Raw genomic sequence first — 18024 nt, 5'->3', positions numbered from 1 at the left:
TCGGTTGAGACAGGAGGAGAGTGCGTGGTTGTAGAAGTTGACTAGATCCAAAGCAGTGGATCTTATTATTTGCTCGAACACGGTTTATTAAGAAACACCATTTGTTTTCAACCACCAGATGTCCTCATACTCCTGATCAGGTTACAGAGGAACAGTGTGCAGGGGGAGGAGGGGAGGGTTATACGCCCTAAGTGCTAAAATATCTTTGTCAGCCGCTTGGCCAGTTGTCTGGATGGGACGATCGTTTTGAGGTGCCTGCGAATAATTGACCATTTGCACCCCGCCCTGCTTGACGGTCCACTCGGGGGGTCCCGTTTATGCTTATCGCACCCGGGCCCTGTTAAAATTTGTTCCGCCACTGATCAGACGTCTATCGGCATCCAATGAGTTAATAAGAAAAACTCCAATAGAGAGACTTTGTAAAAACACTTGTGCTGCGCAGTAATCTAAAGCTGCGCGTGCCTCAGGCTCAAACAGAGAAAAAGCCGAATTAGGCCCTTCTGTTACAGTCGTTGCCGCCGCAGTTAAAAATGCACAACATGAATCGGAGGAAAGGATTTGAATTGATACAAACGAGGGCTGAGGGATTAGACTCAAAAGAATAAGAGGTGTAATCTCGCGCGTTAGTACGATTTTATTCCTCAGCGACGGAGTCCCCGTTCCGCGTCCCTAATTGCACTCTGGCGCAGTGCGACTCGCCCACTTGTGCCACAAACAACTGTTGGGCACACTTGAAGCCATGGCGAAGGTAATTGCCCAGGGCCACCGCAGAGTAGCGCAATCATTCTATTGAGAGGGTGGCCAAGTAAACTGACAAAAGGAAGCCATTTCTGGAGAAATTGGCTGAGGAGCTGTTGTGGTTTCAATTGAGAAGAGGTAAATATGCATTTATTTTTTAAATATGAGGGTATTATTCATTGGCGGAGTTTGACTTTTGGAACAGGGGGGCACAACATGTTGATGACCCGGAAACGCAGTGTCAGCAATAAAATTAAACTTTATAGAATATTTATTATAATAAGTTGACATTTAATGTTTTTTTTTGTTTCCCATCATTCTTGAGGGGAATTCTTAATCAGGCTGCTGAGGCGATACTTTTTGACAAGATCGTCATCCATTGAATATGGTATGCCGGCCGGTGTCGTGCCAATATAGTTACCCCAGTCAAAAATTGTATCCCCTGGGCGAAGCCCTATGGAGGTAGATTTGTGTTTTTATTATTCAATCCAAAAAAAAAAAAGTATCAATAAAAAAAAAGTTGCTTCAATCAAAATATATATTTCCGACCAAAAAAAAAAAAAAAAAGTTGCTTCAATCAAAATATATATTTTCAACCAAAAAAGGTCGCTTCAAAAAAAAAAAAAAAAGTGTTTCAATGCAAAAATAAATTTAACACGCAAAAAAACTCAAAAAATGCATGTGAAAGCTTTTTTTCTTAGATTTTTTTTTTGGGGGGGTGGGATTGAAGGTTTTTTTTTTTTTTTTTTTTTTTGTGTTTGGGCCACATCTTGGCTATTATTCAATCATAAAATCAAAAAATTGCTTCAAAAAAAACATTTTCAGAAAGAAAATCAAAAAACAGAACAATTTCAATCATGGAAGTTTTTGAATGCGAAAAAATATTTGAGATTGAAAATTTTGCATTTGAACACTTAATTTTTCGTTGAAAATTTTTTCTTTGATTGAAGCAATCCTTTTTTTGTTTGGGCCATATTATGGGTAGGACATTTGTGTCTAAATCATTTAATCCCTCCAAAAAAGTTGCTTCAATCAAAAAAAAAAAAAATATATATATATATATATATATATATATATATTCAATCAAAGAAAAAAAATCAATTTTAAAAATAAAATTGCTCCCCTCTAAATTTTTTTTTGAAAATTATATGCAAAGCAAATGACCGTCTACGTTGCTTGTCACATGATCTGTTCGAAAAATAATTTTGACCCATTATAAAAATATATTTTTTTTGTTCATTTTTGTTGCAGTTTTATTGCTTTACAACTTATATATACAGGAAAGTCATTTACATGCAATGACACTATCCGCCCACCAGGGGGTCCTGCGCCCCCCTAAAATCCGTTTATGGTGTCATTGGAAAAATACAGCCAGAGGTGTGTAGACCAGCCAGAAATTTGACTCAAGTAAGAGTAGCCCTACTTTGAAATAACTACTCAAGTAAAAGTGGTCATTGGGATGGAGGGGTGGGTGGATGGATGGAAAATACTTCCTCAAACGATGAATACTTGCACTTTCATTTAAAAATAAATTAAAATACCTGAGCTTATCCTCATATGGTATAAAAAAATAAATGCAAAAGTCCGCTAGGTAAATGCTATAAAATACAAACTTTTTTTTTTTTTTACAATGCTCTTAAACCGTATAAACTCCTATTCAAACTCCTATTCGCACAAGAAAATTTGGCTAAATATACCTTTTAACTAAATTATGAATGCACAAAAAATATTAGCTCAAACAAAAACTTACAACTATATGTTGGTCTTAACAGGAAGCAGGTGGATTCAGCCATGTTACCTGAGCTATGTCATATTCACTGTTGCCAGTAGAGGGCAGTGTATCCATTTAAATAACAAGTAAAAGTGGTCATTCAAAAGTTTACTCAAGTAAAAAAAGTATTTGTTGAAAAGAATGCGCAAAACTGCGCAGTTTGTTTCCTATGCATTATTATTTTTTGTTTGTGTTTGTTCTGCTCCACTGTCTGCCGCCAGGCGGACATGGCACAATTTTCAATTGCCTCACCTGGATTAAATAAAGAGAAAATGAATCGATTTTTAAAACGTCCTAGTCCCGCAGCTCGGGTCGTCACGCAGTCAGTCATCCCGGCGATAAATTGTGGAAAAACAAGTTCCCAAATTGATGCCGCTCAGGTCCCCGCTCTCCCGCCGGCTGCGACCCATCACTCATTTTCCAATCTCGTTCCGAGACTATCCATCACGCTGGATGGCGCCGCTCAACTTTGTAGATGGTAACAGACTTTTAGCGGGATGGGCTTTAATTCATCCTTTAATGAGACGTGGCTATCATTATTCTCGCGGCGCTGGGCGAGGCTTTTTTATGTCGTCTGTCAAACTCTCCAAACTATCCCTTTGGAATTTGTCTCTTTTACTGAAAAAAAAACCACAGCGCTGTCCAGAAATTCAGTAAGTCTATCACCATCAATGGTAGCCAAAGAGTTAATAAATTAAAAAAAAATTTAAAAAAAAAAAGACTTCTTTTGGCCCAACCTGACCTGGAAGCAAGCAGGGAGTAATTGTGACTAGAATTTCAAGGGCTTTTTAAAGCGGGAAACTGGAGGATTGTCCGACATTGTCTCACGCCGCAACCGGATATGTTGGACATTGTTCCGTCGGCAAAGAGGCTGAAATCGCTCGGGGTGATGATGACAAACCGGATTCACACAGACACATCTTTGTGGACACCTGTATGGTTCAGGAAATGTTTTACCTCTGTGAAATTGGCCCCTCATCAGATGAAAATTTACAGAAAGTAAAAACGATGTCTATCGTCTGTGCTACGTTTGTGCCGCTTTTGTTTTTGAGATATTTCCAATTCTTTTCTCGGTAATCTGAGGTCCACTATTTTGGTTGAAAACCTGCTAAAAATGGTGTCAATCGTCTGTCGTGATGACAGGAACGGAACTGCAATGGTGCTGTTAGTTTGTGCTACGTTTGTGTTGGTTTGTCCAGTAAAAAGTTTCGTTCGCGCTGCAATGGTTTTACAGTTATTACGTTTGTTAAAAGTGATCCAGAATTCACCCAGCACCCCTATTCAATGGTTTGAAATAATCATAAACTTACCAAAACTATTTTTGCGGTGCTGATATCAATAAAATCGTCATAGCACAAATGGCAGCTTTTACAGGACATACAAAAGGTAACATTCTAGTTCCATTCCGTCGTGAATGGTGGGCTGCGTGACGTCATCATGACAAATTAAAAGTTGAATATCTACATGCACTGCTGTAAAAAAAAAAAAAGGCAACTCTGCAATTCTGTCAGATAATGCTCAATTTCTCCCAGAAAATGATTGCAATTACAAATGCACACAAAAGAGAATTGTGAGCACTATGGTCGTCATTAGTCATTCCTATTTACACTCGCAAAACCACAGGGTTGGATTGCTCCAATTAGCACCTTGAGTGTTTGCAGGGCAGGGCTGCCTTGGCTTTGTCTGACAGTGGACCGCTCAGGCAGGCAATCAGGCGGACAACCTTTTTACATATTGGCAAACTCCAACCTGACTTTTGTATGTGTCTGGGTTAGAAATGGGGTCTTCCTGGGTATCCCACCATAGAGTCCCTTCTCATTCAGACACCGCCGGATAGTACGGGTTGACACTGTTGTACCCTCAGACTGCAGGACAGCTTGAACTTGTTTGGATTTAGTTCTTTGTCCACCATTCGACCAATCCTTTGTTTAAATCTCTCGTCAATTTTTCCGTTCCGTCCACACTTAGGGAGGCTAGCCACAGTGCCGTGGGCTTTACACTTATTGATGACACTGCGCACGGTAGACACAGGAACATTCAGGCCTTTGGAGATGGACTTGTAGCCTTGAAATTGCCCATGCTTCCTCACAATTTTGCTTCTCAAGTCCTCAGATAGTTCTTTGGTACTTTCATTTCTCCATGCTCAATGTGGTACACACAAGGACACAGGTTGAGTCAACTTTAATCAATTTTAACTGGCTGGAAGTGCGATTTAGTTATTGAAACCCCTTGTTATGTGCAAGAGGTAAGTTAAAAGTGCTGTTAATTACAAAAATTGTAGAAGCATCACATGATTTTTCAAAGGGTGCCAATACTTTTGTCCGGCCCATTTTGGGAGTTTTGTGTAAAATGATAATGATTCAATTTTTTCCCCCGTTCTCTTTTGTGTTTTTTCATTGCAAGCAAAATAAATGAAGATATTACTACCAAAGCATCTGTAATGGGAGAAATTAAGCATTATCCGACAGTATTGCAAGGGTGCCAATACTTTTGGACAGCACTGTATATCAAGTTTCCCGTCCGCGTACAGAAGACGGTCAACGTCGCGACATCGAGTCCAATCCACCGCAACGTTAATAAATTCGGGCGCGACGGACGAATAAAGTTTTCTCTTGTTTTATGCGCGGGCCCAAGTGTGTCTATTTAGTTAAAAGGCCGCCTGCCATTTTTCAAACAGTGACGAAGGCTTTGAATAAATTATGCAAACTTTTTTTTTGTCCTTGTGCCAAGCAGTGCATCTATTGAATAGTAATGAAGAGGTCGGAAAATGTCAAGCCGTCGGGACAGAGGAAAAAACATTGTTGGAAAAATACAACCAGAAAATGTCATTTCTGGAGAAATTAACATCATCGGAGATGCCAGTCACTTCCAATTCATTTTGGTGTGGTTGTTAACTCATCGGCTGCCATTGTGGCGCTAGACGTCCAATCTATTTGGACTGGACTGGGAGGTCAGAACTTTTTGTCAATATTGCGCATCTTGACTTCAATTGTGTTAAACATAGCTCCCACTAATGTCATTCACAGTAGCTTTGCATATAATGCAAAAGCTACCATCTAAAAAAAAAATAATAATAATGTATATACAGTGGGGAGAACAAGTATTTGATACACTCACAATGGGAAAACCCATTCGCAGTGTATCAAATACTTGTTCTCCCCACTGTGTGTATATATCAACAGGAAGTGATCTAATCACTTGAAGTGACCTCAAAATCAACAGTAAGTGACCAAATCAGCAAGACGTGGCCCTAAATTGCCCTAAAATCAACATATAGTGACCCGATATCTAGAGGAAGTGACCCCGGAATGCCTCATAATCAACGAGAAGTGACCCGATAGGAACAGAAAGTGCCCTCAAATCGACAGGATAACAACAGGACGTGATCAGATGTCAACAAGACCTCAAAAGCAAGGCTACTATCGCAATTGTATTTTGTTGTTGTTATTTTCACTCCTTGTATGTCTTGACCACACAGATTTGGGATGCAAATGTGATTGATTACCTTATTTGCGAACGCCCAGCCGGACAGTTGGCGTCCAATCAGGTGGCTTCCAGCATTCTTTTTATTCTGCGGGGAAGGGGAGAAAACCAATAGAGATGAATGAAACGAGCAATTTTATCCGACAGCGCGGGGACATCGGCACATCATAAGACGCGCATTGAAAGGCCTAATGGCCATTTGCATTGGCAATTTCCTTTGGGTTTTTCCTTATTATACCAGAGAAATGTTACTGCTATTTGAAGACATTTCCCATGTCGGCTTTCAGACGGTCGGAAAATTCATGTATTGATTGAGGAATTTTGAGGAAAATCATCTGCCAATCTTGGATAATAGTGCAGTTGTGTGTGTTTGATTGATTTATGCAAATGTGTTCTGTGAATAGCAGCACTAATAGAAAGGACACAAATTGTTTTGCTTCAGCAAATTACATTAAAATCAGGCCATGCTATGTGGTTACTAATGTTATACATCTATACATGCTATCTGTTTTCCCCGACATGTATGGAGGTAGATTTGTGTCTTTATTATTCAATCAGAAAATAAATAAATAAATAAAATATTTAAAAAAAAAAAAAAAAAATTGCTTCAATCTAAATATAATTTTCAGTAGAAAAAAATTCACTTCAATCATAGAAAAACATGTTTGAATGCAAAAATTAAATTTGAAACTCAAAAAAATGCATTTGAAAACTTTTTCTTTGAATTAATTTAATTTTTTTGATTGAAGTTTTTTTTTTTCTTGATAGAAAAAACTTTTATGATTGAAGTAATGTAGTTTTGCGTTTGGGCCATATTTTGTCTAGGACGTGTGTCTTTATTATCCATTCAAAAAATAAGTTGCGACAAACAAACAAAAATATTTTCAATCAAAGAAAAATATCAAAAAAAAATTGCCCTTCCCTAAATATTTTTTTGAAAATATTTTTTTATTTGAAATATATTTTTTGATCGCCCTTCCCTAAATATAATTATATATATTTTGAAAATATATATTTTTTATGTGAAATATATATATTCTTTGATTGAAAATAGTTTTTCAAAATTAAGTGTTCAAATGCAAATTTCGGAGTCATTTTTTGTTGCATTCAAAAACTTTCTGATTGAATTTTTTTAATTTTTTGATTGAAGGGATTTTTCTTTTGAAAAAAATTTTTTGAAGCAACTTATTATTTCAATAAATAATAAAGACACAAATTTCCTAGCCAAAATGTGTATTTTTTCGTATTCAAAAACTTTTTTCTGTGTTTTTTTTTTTTTCTTTTTCCGAAGCAACTTATTTTTTGATTGAATAATAAAGACACAAATGTCCAAGCCAAAATGTGTATTTTTTCGCATCCAATAACTTTTTTCTATGGTTGACTTTTTAAAATTATTTTTGATTGAAGTGATTTTTTTTTGAAGCAACTTATTTTTTGATTAAATAATAGGCACAAATGTCCTAGCCAAAATTTTGCCCAAACGCAAAACTACAAAAAAAAAAAGTTCTTTCAATCGGGAAAAAAAAAAAAACTTCAATAAAAAAAATAACATTCAATCAAAGAAAAATAGTTTTCAAATGCATTTTTTTGAGTTTCAAATTTAATTGTGCATTCAAACACTTTTTTTTTTGATTGAAGCAAATTAAAAAAAAAAATTTTTTAATTGTTCAAATAATAAAGACAAAAATCTACCTGCATAGATATGTGCTTGACTAACACTAGACCAGGGATGTCACATCATAGTTGTGATTTCCCACGGAGGACCGTTAATCTGTCAACTGTACTGTACTGAATAATACAGAATAAAACTTTCGTAGTTGAGATGTTAAATGGTGAGTGATGTAGTCGCTGCGCACATCTGCTAGTCAGCGAGTCCGCTGGAAGCTGTCGCATTCCTGGTGGGAACCGGAAGTCGGGCAGATGGCGCGCCTCGCACATTAGGCCTCGGCCAAAAACCTCTCAATTAATCTCTCACGGCGCGAGCCGTCCAATCTGTTTGAAGCGAAAGGGTTGGCAGCGATGAATTCATTGAAAGAGTTTTAATTGACTGCATGCGGGAGGGACGATTCTTGGCGAGTACAACACAAACGGAATCATTCCCGCCTGTCATCACGCCGCATACCTATCAGGGGAATGTTTTTACAACCGTCAATGAGATCAGCCATGTGTACAATCCACAGAATGTGTACATAGCGAGCGCACGCCACTCCACAAAAGGCGGCGGCGGTGACTAAATGTTTGCGTGGAGCAAATCAGGCGTGCCCTGTGTGCATTGCGACACCTGCATTCTGGGAAAAGACGCTTTTCCGGGAGGGAATTAGCGAGATTTTGTTGAATGAACAAGACAGACGTGAGTAACCCGGACCGAATAGGCGGCTTATCTGCGCTTATGTGGCACAAAGGAGGCCCGATAAGCCCGGGAGAAGGAGTGATGGCGGAGTGAGACAACGCACTCCCAGTCGAGACGGAGTGCGCTCAGTTAACCATTGACTAGAGCGTAGCAGGGGATTTATGTCATATTTGTTATGAGGACAAAAGCAGCATGTTTGAAACACAAGGAATTCATTTCCCAGTTTTCAGCAGGTCTGAGCGATAAATCCATCCGATGAATGAACTTGTGTTTCTTTTTATTAATGCGAATGATTGTCATTTTGGGTCAAAAATGAACTCTACCAAAGAGTTACCATGAAAATCCATTTCTAGAGGAATTGTGATGGTAGCTTTGCTTTGGCAGGTAAACTTCTGGGGGTCACTACCTGTTGACAGAATTTGGGTGATAAATGCTGATATTTTGGTGAAAAATTGTGACGTTTTGGTGGAAAACAGTGACGTTTTTGGTCAGGTTTTGGTCAAGAGTATGGGAAATTTTGGTGAAAAAATGTTGATGTTTCGGGGGGAAATTTTTACATCCTGGTGAAAAAATGATGATGAAAGTTTTGGTAGAAAGTAGCGAAGTTCATGGTGAAAAACTGACGTTTTGGTCAAGAGTATTGGTGAAAAATTTCTATGTTTTTGGGGGAAATGTTGACGTCTGGGTGAAAAATTGTGACGTTTTGGGAGAAATTGTTCACATCCTAGTGAAAAATGATGACGTTTTGTTGACAAATTGTAAAGTTTTGGTGGAAAGTAGTGACGTTTTTGGTGAAAAATTGCGACGTTTTGGTCAAGAATAGACAATTTGGGAAACAATTTCTGTATTTGGGGAAAATGTTGATGTTTTAGTGGAAAAATGTTATGTTTTGGTGGAAAATAGTGATGATTATGGTGATAAACGGACATATTGGTCAAGAATTTGGACATTTTGGTGAAAAATTGCTATGTTTTGGTGGAAAATGTTGATGTTTTGGTGGAAAATGGCTACATTTTTGGTGAAAAATAGTGACGTTTTGGGTCAATATTGGTGAAGTTTAGGTCAGGAATATGGAATTTATGGTGAAAACTTGCGATGTTTTTGGGTAATATGTTGATGTCCTGGTGAAAAATTGATGAGAAATGGTGATGTTCTGGTGAAAAACTAACCTTTTGTTGGAAAACATTATTGGTCAATAATGGTGAAGTTTTGGACAAAATATGGAAATTTTGGTGAAAAGCTGATGTTTTGGGGGAAATGTTCACATCCTGCTGAAAAATTATGAAGTTTTGGTGAAAAATGTTGACGCTTTTGGTGAGAAACAGTGACGTTTGGGAAAAAATATGGACATATTGGTGAAAAATTCCTATATTTGGGATAATGTTGATTATTTTGGTGAAAAATATGGAGATTTTGTTGAGAATTTTTAATGCGATGAGGAAAATTGTTAACGTTCTGGTAAAAAAGTGATGACATTTTTCTGGTGGAAAATAGCGACGTTTTTGGTGAAAACAGTGACGTTTTGGTCAAGAATATGGAGATTTGGTGAAAAATTGATATGTTTTGGGGAAACTTGACGTTTTGGTGGCAAATGTTGATTATTTTGGTAAAAAATAGTGACAGTTTTGGTGAAGAATATGGAAATTTTGTTGAGAAATTGCGATGTTTTGGGGAAAATTTTTGACATCCTGGAAATAAAGTGATGACAAACTGTTGGTCAAGAATATGGAGATTTTGGTGAAAGATTGCTATGTTTTGGGGGAAACTGTTGACGTTTTGTGGCAAATGGTGATGTATTAGGGGAAAATAGCGAAGTTTTGGTCAAGAATATGGAAATTTTGGTGAAAATGGCGAAGTTGACGTTGGAATCATGCGAATTAGAATAATAAATATCAAATGGTCATAGGAAATGAATGGGAAATTGGAACCATGTGAATTATAATAATAAATACTAAATGTGCCATTGGAAATGAATGGGACTTTTTTTTACTCATATAAATTAATATTCTGGAAAAACATATTTTGCCAAAAAGTTAATAGAAGAGAAGCTCACGTGGCATGAATTTTTGGAATATGTTGAAGTTGGAACGGCGTCAATAGGAGAAGCATACCCAAAAAGTGAGGAGAATCAAATTAAAGAGAAGATGAAGAAAAAACAATTTTAGAGAAGGTAGCTTTTGCATTTACATTTGTCCCCAGTTCTACTCGAGTGCACCGATTTCTTAGCAATTGTGTCCAAATTCATACTGAAGAAATATTCAGTGTTTTGATTCAAATGCCTACCGGCGAGAACCAAACGCGACAGAAATCCCTTCAGCTCTAAAGCTGATGCGCCATCCGCCGCCACAAAGAACTTTGATTGAGGTCGCATATTTCCTTAAATACGTCTTGACAAGGCAAGCTTGATTCACTCGACGGACGAAAAAAGAAAGTCAACAGTGCATATTTCTTGTGAAAGGCAAAGTGTTAAGTTAGGCTACTCTGCGGGATGTTGATCATGGAGCCGGCTCGCTCTATATATTGATTAAACCATCCATCACTTAAATGCTACAAGACATTATTTCTAATTAAAAAGTAAGTCATAAATTGCACTCTTTATTGCCGGGCCGGGCTTGTAAATAAAACTCCGGGGGAAAGCCGATTGCGTTCTCCGCCTAGCAAAAAAAACAACAACAACAAGAAAAAGGGGCGGACCCGTGCCTTGCAGAAATAAACAAATGCAAATCAATCATTTATGCAGGTATCCTTGTTTTTACAGCTTCGGGAGCAGGGAAATTCAACAAATACGACGTAAAACAAAACCGTCAAGTCACGACAGTCGAATATTACGGAACAAGTAACTCACGATACGATACGATTCAAGCTCATGGTGATCTTACAACATGGCGATATGACAATTATCGATACATGAGTCAGGAAATCATGAAAAACAAGCTTTTGCTGTGAATTGAATTGAGTTTATCACGCGTAGACGTCCAAATCATTTGAATTGCAAAGCAATTACATTGTGAGGTCAAGTGAGTATGCCGTAATGTAGTAATAAAAGAAAAAAACAGGATTGGCTGATACCACACAGAGTCTGGAGCCTGAAACACTAGCATTTAGAACACTTTCAAGGTTTGAGTTCAGTCATAGACTTCATAATGTATCGACGGGTCAGATCGGTCATGCACTGCACCTCGCCGTTAAGTAGGGGGCCGCCCACATCAAGAGGAGCTATTCACAAACACACGCACACAACAATCTAACGCCAATTTCTGTTGAAAAAGTACGAAAGCTGTACCCTATACAAATAGGAAGGATTGTCTTAGGAGTGATTTGTTGGAGGTTTCAAGGTCATGATTATATTTTTCGTACCATGCATGCATTTTGAAACGTTGTGGGGAAAAAAAATAATGGGAGAAATGAGCTGCTACTGCATTGGCACCATAGTTCCCAATATTTAGAGAGACAGCAAGAACCAAAAGTGGTATTTGCCACGTGGCAAAATGGATTTTGCCATGTGGCATTTTTTCATTGCCATGTGGCAAAATGGATTTTGGCATGTGGCATTTTTTTTTTTTTTTTTGCCATGTGGCAAACCTGATTTTGCCACGTGGCATTTTTTTTATTTATCTCACTTTTGAATGGATGTATAAGATCTGAGCTGGACACAAATGGAGGTTTGGTGACAAAACTTTCCAGATGATACTTAATGACATTCATTCATTCATCAATACCCATGATAGTGTCAAAATGATGCCATAATTATGACGGTCTTACGGCAGTTTTATGATGCTGCTGTCAAATAAAGTGTTACCTATTAACCCAAATAAATCAATAAATGAGCCGCACTGGACTATAAGCCGCAGGATTCAAAATGAGGGGGAAAAAGTAGCGACTTATAGTCCGAAAATTACGGTAGTTCATCAATTAATCGACTACTAAAATAATCGATAGCTTGCAGGCCTAATTTATTCACAAGAATTTTCACCGGAAAAACTCATTTACTTATGGCAACCGCCACATTGACTACAGACTAGCATCGTACTTTGACATATTTACGTAACATAAATGCTAAGTGCACTGCAACGGACTGCTGTTTTTGTTCGCGACAATCTAGATTTACTGGTAGTCCAGGGCCGCAACCTTCGAGCAAATATTCACTCTGGTTTTAAACCTCTCCAAATCGGGTATAAAGTGAAACGCCCGGTCGAGGGATGAGTACCAGATGAATAACGATTGCGCGTTCTTTGCTTTGCCCGGGACATATTCTTCATTTCCCCACCACCTCTGTCTTCATTTCAAGGTAAGAAATCCCAAATCCTTTCTGTCCAAAAATTGCCTGCCACTCCACCAGGACTATATTTTAGAAAGGGGGAGGGAGGCGGTTCACTACTTGACAAGTGGCAGTAATCAGAAGCTGTCAGGTGTAAAGTGTCCTCTTCCGTGACTGGGGAAGACGACGTAATGTCCCGGCTCGGCGTATCTGCGGGCAAAACGCTTGTTTGTCAGGTAAAAGAGAATCGCTGGAGTGTGTCCATACGTTTTCATGAGCCCCTCATCATCATACATCACCGTCAAAGTGCTTTTTACATCCCCGATCCCAAACATCAAATTTCCATATTTGTCCTATCCCCTGCTCCCGAAGCCGTAAAAACAACTACCTGCGGAAATTATTGATTTGCATCTGTTTATCTCCGCCGTGAGGATCCCGACGGCGCCGTATGCTTTTATTTATTGATTTTTACGATAGCCCTTAACAGGTGCGAGGACACGTGGGAGGCTTTCTATTTGCTTCGCCTAAAGTTTTGCGTCTACGGCGGACCAAACCAGTGCTTGTCAAACTTTTGAAATACAATTTGTGTACTAAGCCCAAGTGTCCGTGTATGGAAAATGTGACTTAAACACGTGAGATGTTTGAAATAGCTCTTAGAAATGCAGTTAGCATTTATTTTACCTAAATATGTTAGAGTACAATGTTAGTGAATATAGCTAGCAGCCGCCATATGTAAACAAAGAGCTTTTTCCGTTGCAAGTTCATGTAAATAAATGCTTAAATCCCCCAATTCTTTATAGATATGGACGTAAAAGTCTCGATTCTTGGTTAAAAGCAAAAATAAACGTGCAGTTAGCGTTGTTTTTACGCAAATATGTTGAAGTACAATGCTAGTCTGTTAGTAAATGTAGCTAGCGGTCGCCTGATGTAAACAGAGCTTTTCCATTGAAAATTCTTGTGAATAAATGCTTCAATCCTCGAATTCTTCATAGATATGGACGTAAAACAGTCTTGATTCTTGGTTTAAAGCAAAAAAAAAAAAAGTGCAGATCGTATTTATTTTTCGTAAATATGTCGACGTACAATGCTAGTCTGTTAGTAAATGTAGCTAGCGGCCGCCTGGTGTAAACAGAGGTTTTCCGGTGAAAATTCTTGTGAATAAATGCTTAAAACCCCGAATTCTTGATAGATATGGATGTAAAACAGTCTCGATTATTGGTTAAAAGCAACAAAAAGCGTGCCGTTAGCATTGAGTTTACGTATATATGTTGAAGTAAAATGCTAGTAAATGTAGCTACCAGCCGCACTTTGTAAACAGAGCTTTTCCGGTGAAAATTCTTGCGAATAAATGCTTAAATTCCCAAATTTGTCATGGATATGTGTGTAAAACAGTCTCGATTCTTGGTTAAAAGCAAAAAAAAAAGTGCAGTTAGCATTGTTTTTACGTAAATATGTTGAAGTACAATGCTAGTCTGTTAGTCAATGTGGCGGCCGCCATATGTAAACAGCTTTTCAGGTGAAAATTCTTGTAAATAAATGCTTAAACCCCTGAATTCTTTTTAGATATGGACGTAAAACAGTGGTTTAAAAGCAAAAAAAACTTGCAGTTAGCATTTATGTTACATAAATATGACAAAGTACGATGCTAGTCTGTAGTCAATGTGGCGGCTGCCATATGTAAACGAGATTTTCCGGTGAAAATTCTCGTGAATAAATGCTTATATCCCTGAATTCTTTACAGATATGGACGTAAAACAGTCTTGATTCTTGGTTAAAACAAAACAAAAACAAAAAAAAAACGTGCTGTTGACATTTATTTTTCGTAAATATGTCGAAGTACGATGCTAGTCTGTTAGTCAATGCGGTGGCCGCCATATGTAAACAGCTTTTCTGGTGAAAATTCTTCTGAATAAATGCTTAAATCCCTGAATTCCTTATCGATATGGACGTACAACTGTCTTGATTCTTGGTTAAAAGCAAAAAAACGTGCTGTTAGCATTTAAGTAAATATGTCGAAGTCCGATGCTAGTATGTTAGTCAATGTGGCAGCCGCCATAGGTAAACAGCTCTTCAGGTGAAAATTCTTGTGAATAAATGCTCAAACCCCTGAATTCTTTATAGATATGGATGTAAAACAGTGGTTTAAAAGCAAAAAAAAAAAAGTGCAGTTAGCATTTATGTTACTTAAATATTTCAAACAATGATGCTCGTCTGTTAGACAATGTGGCGGCAACCTTTCAACAAAGAGCTTTTCACGTCGAAAATTCTTGTGAAAAATGAAAAATATAGTAATGACCTTGATTCCACGACTAAATCACTCCTGAGACAATCTTCCTTGTTTGTATGCGCTACAGCTTTCGTACTTTTTCAACATAAATCCGGCATTGGATCGCTGCATGTGTTGCTGAGACCGACTGCGAATAACTGAAGCAGATTGTGGGATGGCTCCCTACTTGAAGGCATGGCACAATGACGGTTGAATCTGACCCGTCAATATCATTATGAAATCTATGTTTCAATTTTGGTCGATTTTAGCGACACAGGTGGACAAAAGCGGTAGTGTTTTGCTTCAAGGAAGAATGCATTTCCCACGAGGACCAGCGCACAGTGTTGTAAAATCCTGTTCTCCCGGTCGCCTGCAGTTGGATTAAATGACGATATATCTACTTAAAAACTTCTTGTTCGCACGCCGCCATTTACAAAGTAAAACATCTACCCATCTCGGCAAATTGGGTATTATAATAAAATTCCACTTGTCCAGTGGAAAATACAACTTGAGGGGGCATTCGCATGCAATTTTCCACTGGACAAGTGGAATTTTATTATAATACCCAATTTACAATAATTACGACACCACGTGAAGGCGGCCTTGACTGAGAATGTTCAATTTACAGCGTTCACTTGTTTTGATTTGAATTTTCAGGAGTCAAAGTACTTTTCATAAGGCTGTGTTTGCACCTCCTGTCCTGTAATGAGATGAAGATTTGCCTCCTGTTATCTTAAAAGCGCCAACCTTTGTTTTCACGCGGCGATATCTTCCCAGGTGCCTCAAAATCATGCAAATCAGCTCATTTGCATTGAAAGGGAGACCTTTAGCGCTCGCCAATTTCAACGGCGTCCGCGGTCGGGCCACTTTAGTCACCCGGGCGACGGCTGCGACCCCTGTCGCGCGGATACCGAGCGGAGCATCGCGAGCCATCTAAGTGAGCGCGTTGCTCTAAAGTCACACGGCGCTTAATGAAGAAAGACGCTTATAAAGACACATCGATGCGGAAAGTGGCGTCGCCTAGGCGACGGCAGCCCGGCGAAATAACCCCGGAGTTTGTTTGTTTCATCCCGATGAGCAAACTGTTTGTAATGGGCGCAAACATGTTGTTAACAATAGAAAATATTGACTCGGCTGATATGTTTTTATTGGCGCCGTGAGGAGCTTTCAGCCAATCACAAAGTCAATTTATCAAAAGCCGCAGAGCAAATATCAACTTCTGAAAGAAACCAGTCCATTAAATATTCAATCCAACTTAGCACACTAAATTTGATGACAATAGATTTCTAATCACATGGCTCTGAAAAACTAACGATGCCACACCATTTGCGATACAAGGCTAACGATAACGATACAACAATTATCGATAACAGAAAAATAACAAGTTTTCACCCTTCCACTGTGAATTGAAATGAGGGTGGGAGCCGCCCTCCCTGCCACTTCAAACGGATTGGACATCCATGGCCGTCAGTGGCAACCACTGCCAGGCCATGAGTTTGTTTGAGTTTTTCACATCGTTCCCTGCCAGGGCTGTCAAAGGACTTGCTGGGGCCCGGGGACGAGAGACCATTACAATGGCAAAAAATCTAACAAAATGTCCCCAAATCAAAAAGCAATGACCAGGTATCAATCGGACACGCCCCCAAATGTCCCCAAATGACCTGATATGACCAGGCCACGCCCCCCAAATGTCCCCAAATAACCTGATATGACCAGGCCCACCACAAATGTCCCCAAATGACCTTATATGACCAAGCAACACCCCCCAAATGTCCCCAAATAACCTGATATGACCAGGGCACGCCCCCCAAATGACCTGATATGACAAGGACACGCCCACAAACGTCCCCAAATCACCAGATATGTTCAGGCCACGCCTCCCAAATGTCCCCAAATGACCTGTGACCAGCCCCCCCCCCCAAATATCCCCAAATGACCGGATATGTTCAGGCCACGCCTCCCAAATGACCCCAAATGACCTGATGTGACCAGGCCACGCCCCCAAATATCCCCATATGACCTGATATGACAATGCCACTCCCCCCAAATGTCCCCAAATGACCTGATATGAAAAGGCCACGCCCCCAAAAGGCCCCAAATTACCTGTGACCAGTCCACGCCCCCAAATGTCCCCAAATTACCTGTGACTAGGCCACGCCCCCAAATGTCCCCAAATGACCTGGTATGACCAGGCCCCCCGCAAATATCCCCAAATGACCTGATATGACCGGGCCACGCCCCCCAAATGTCCCCAAATAACCTGATGTGACCAGGGCAGGCCCTCTAAATGCCCCCAAATGACCTGATATGACCATGCCACGCCCCCCAAATGTCCCCAAATGACCGGATATGTTCAGGCCACACCTCCCAAATGTCCCCAAATGACCTGATGTGACCAGGCCACGGCCCCAAATGTCCCCAAACCAGGCCACGTTCCCAAATGTCCCCAAATGACCTGATACGACAATGCCACTCCCCCCAAATGTCCCCAAATTACCGGTGACCAGGCCACGCCCCCAAATGTCCCCAAATCAACAGGACGTGACCTGATATTGTCTCCGAAATGTCCCCAAACAAACTTGGGCAGAGCTATCTCCACACAGCAAAGACCCAGAGTAATTTCTCCAGAAATTGCAGTTTCTAGTTTAATTTGAGATGGACAGTTAAATTAAACAGACTGTAATCTGATATGACACGATATAAAAAAACAATTTCCATTTATTGTCCCTTGTAGGCTACGAGTACAATACAATACAACTGAGAGTGTTATGCCTGCCTGCTAAGCAACAAAACAGTACAACTCAACATCCTGTACCTGCCACCTCCACGGGGTTATCAAGCCATCAAACAGTGATGCGCCTAGATTTTTTGACACCAAAGTCATTTATAACATCAGTGAAATCCAGTTTTGGAGCAAGCTGACGCTCAATGGAGAGTATGGCTAGGTTGTTAAGCCTGCCCTGTGATATGGGGGAGCGTAGGTAGTTTTTTAAAATTATTTTCATTTCACTGAAGGCTCGCTCTCCTACAGCTACAGTCACTGGCAAAAACAAGAAAATGCGTAGAAACTGCTCCAAATGAGCAATATTTCAAGATTGCTTGAAATATTGCTAATATTTCAAGATTGCTATTGCCTGCGGATGTGGGTCAGTTGCTTA

At 39.4% G+C, this 18024-nt stretch overlaps 1 protein-coding gene across 2 annotated transcripts in view; it reads right to left on the bottom strand.

The window, feature by feature from the left end:
- Positions 1-18024, bottom strand: part of LOC130928501 (adhesion G protein-coupled receptor L3-like) — a 231677-nt gene that overhangs the window by 142386 nt on the left and 71267 nt on the right. For both annotated transcript variants that reach the window (XM_057855157.1, XM_057855158.1), the window contains exon 4: positions 6015-6080. The gene's annotated coding sequence lies outside the window, so the exon portion shown is untranslated. The remainder of the gene's footprint in view (positions 1-6014; positions 6081-18024) is intronic.

This window comes from Corythoichthys intestinalis, chromosome 13 (genome assembly GCF_030265065.1).
Source record: "Corythoichthys intestinalis isolate RoL2023-P3 chromosome 13, ASM3026506v1, whole genome shotgun sequence".
NCBI lineage: Eukaryota > Metazoa > Chordata > Actinopteri > Syngnathiformes > Syngnathidae > Corythoichthys > Corythoichthys intestinalis.
Note: the sequence above shows the minus strand (reverse complement) of the source record. Positions and strands in the feature narration are given on the sequence as shown.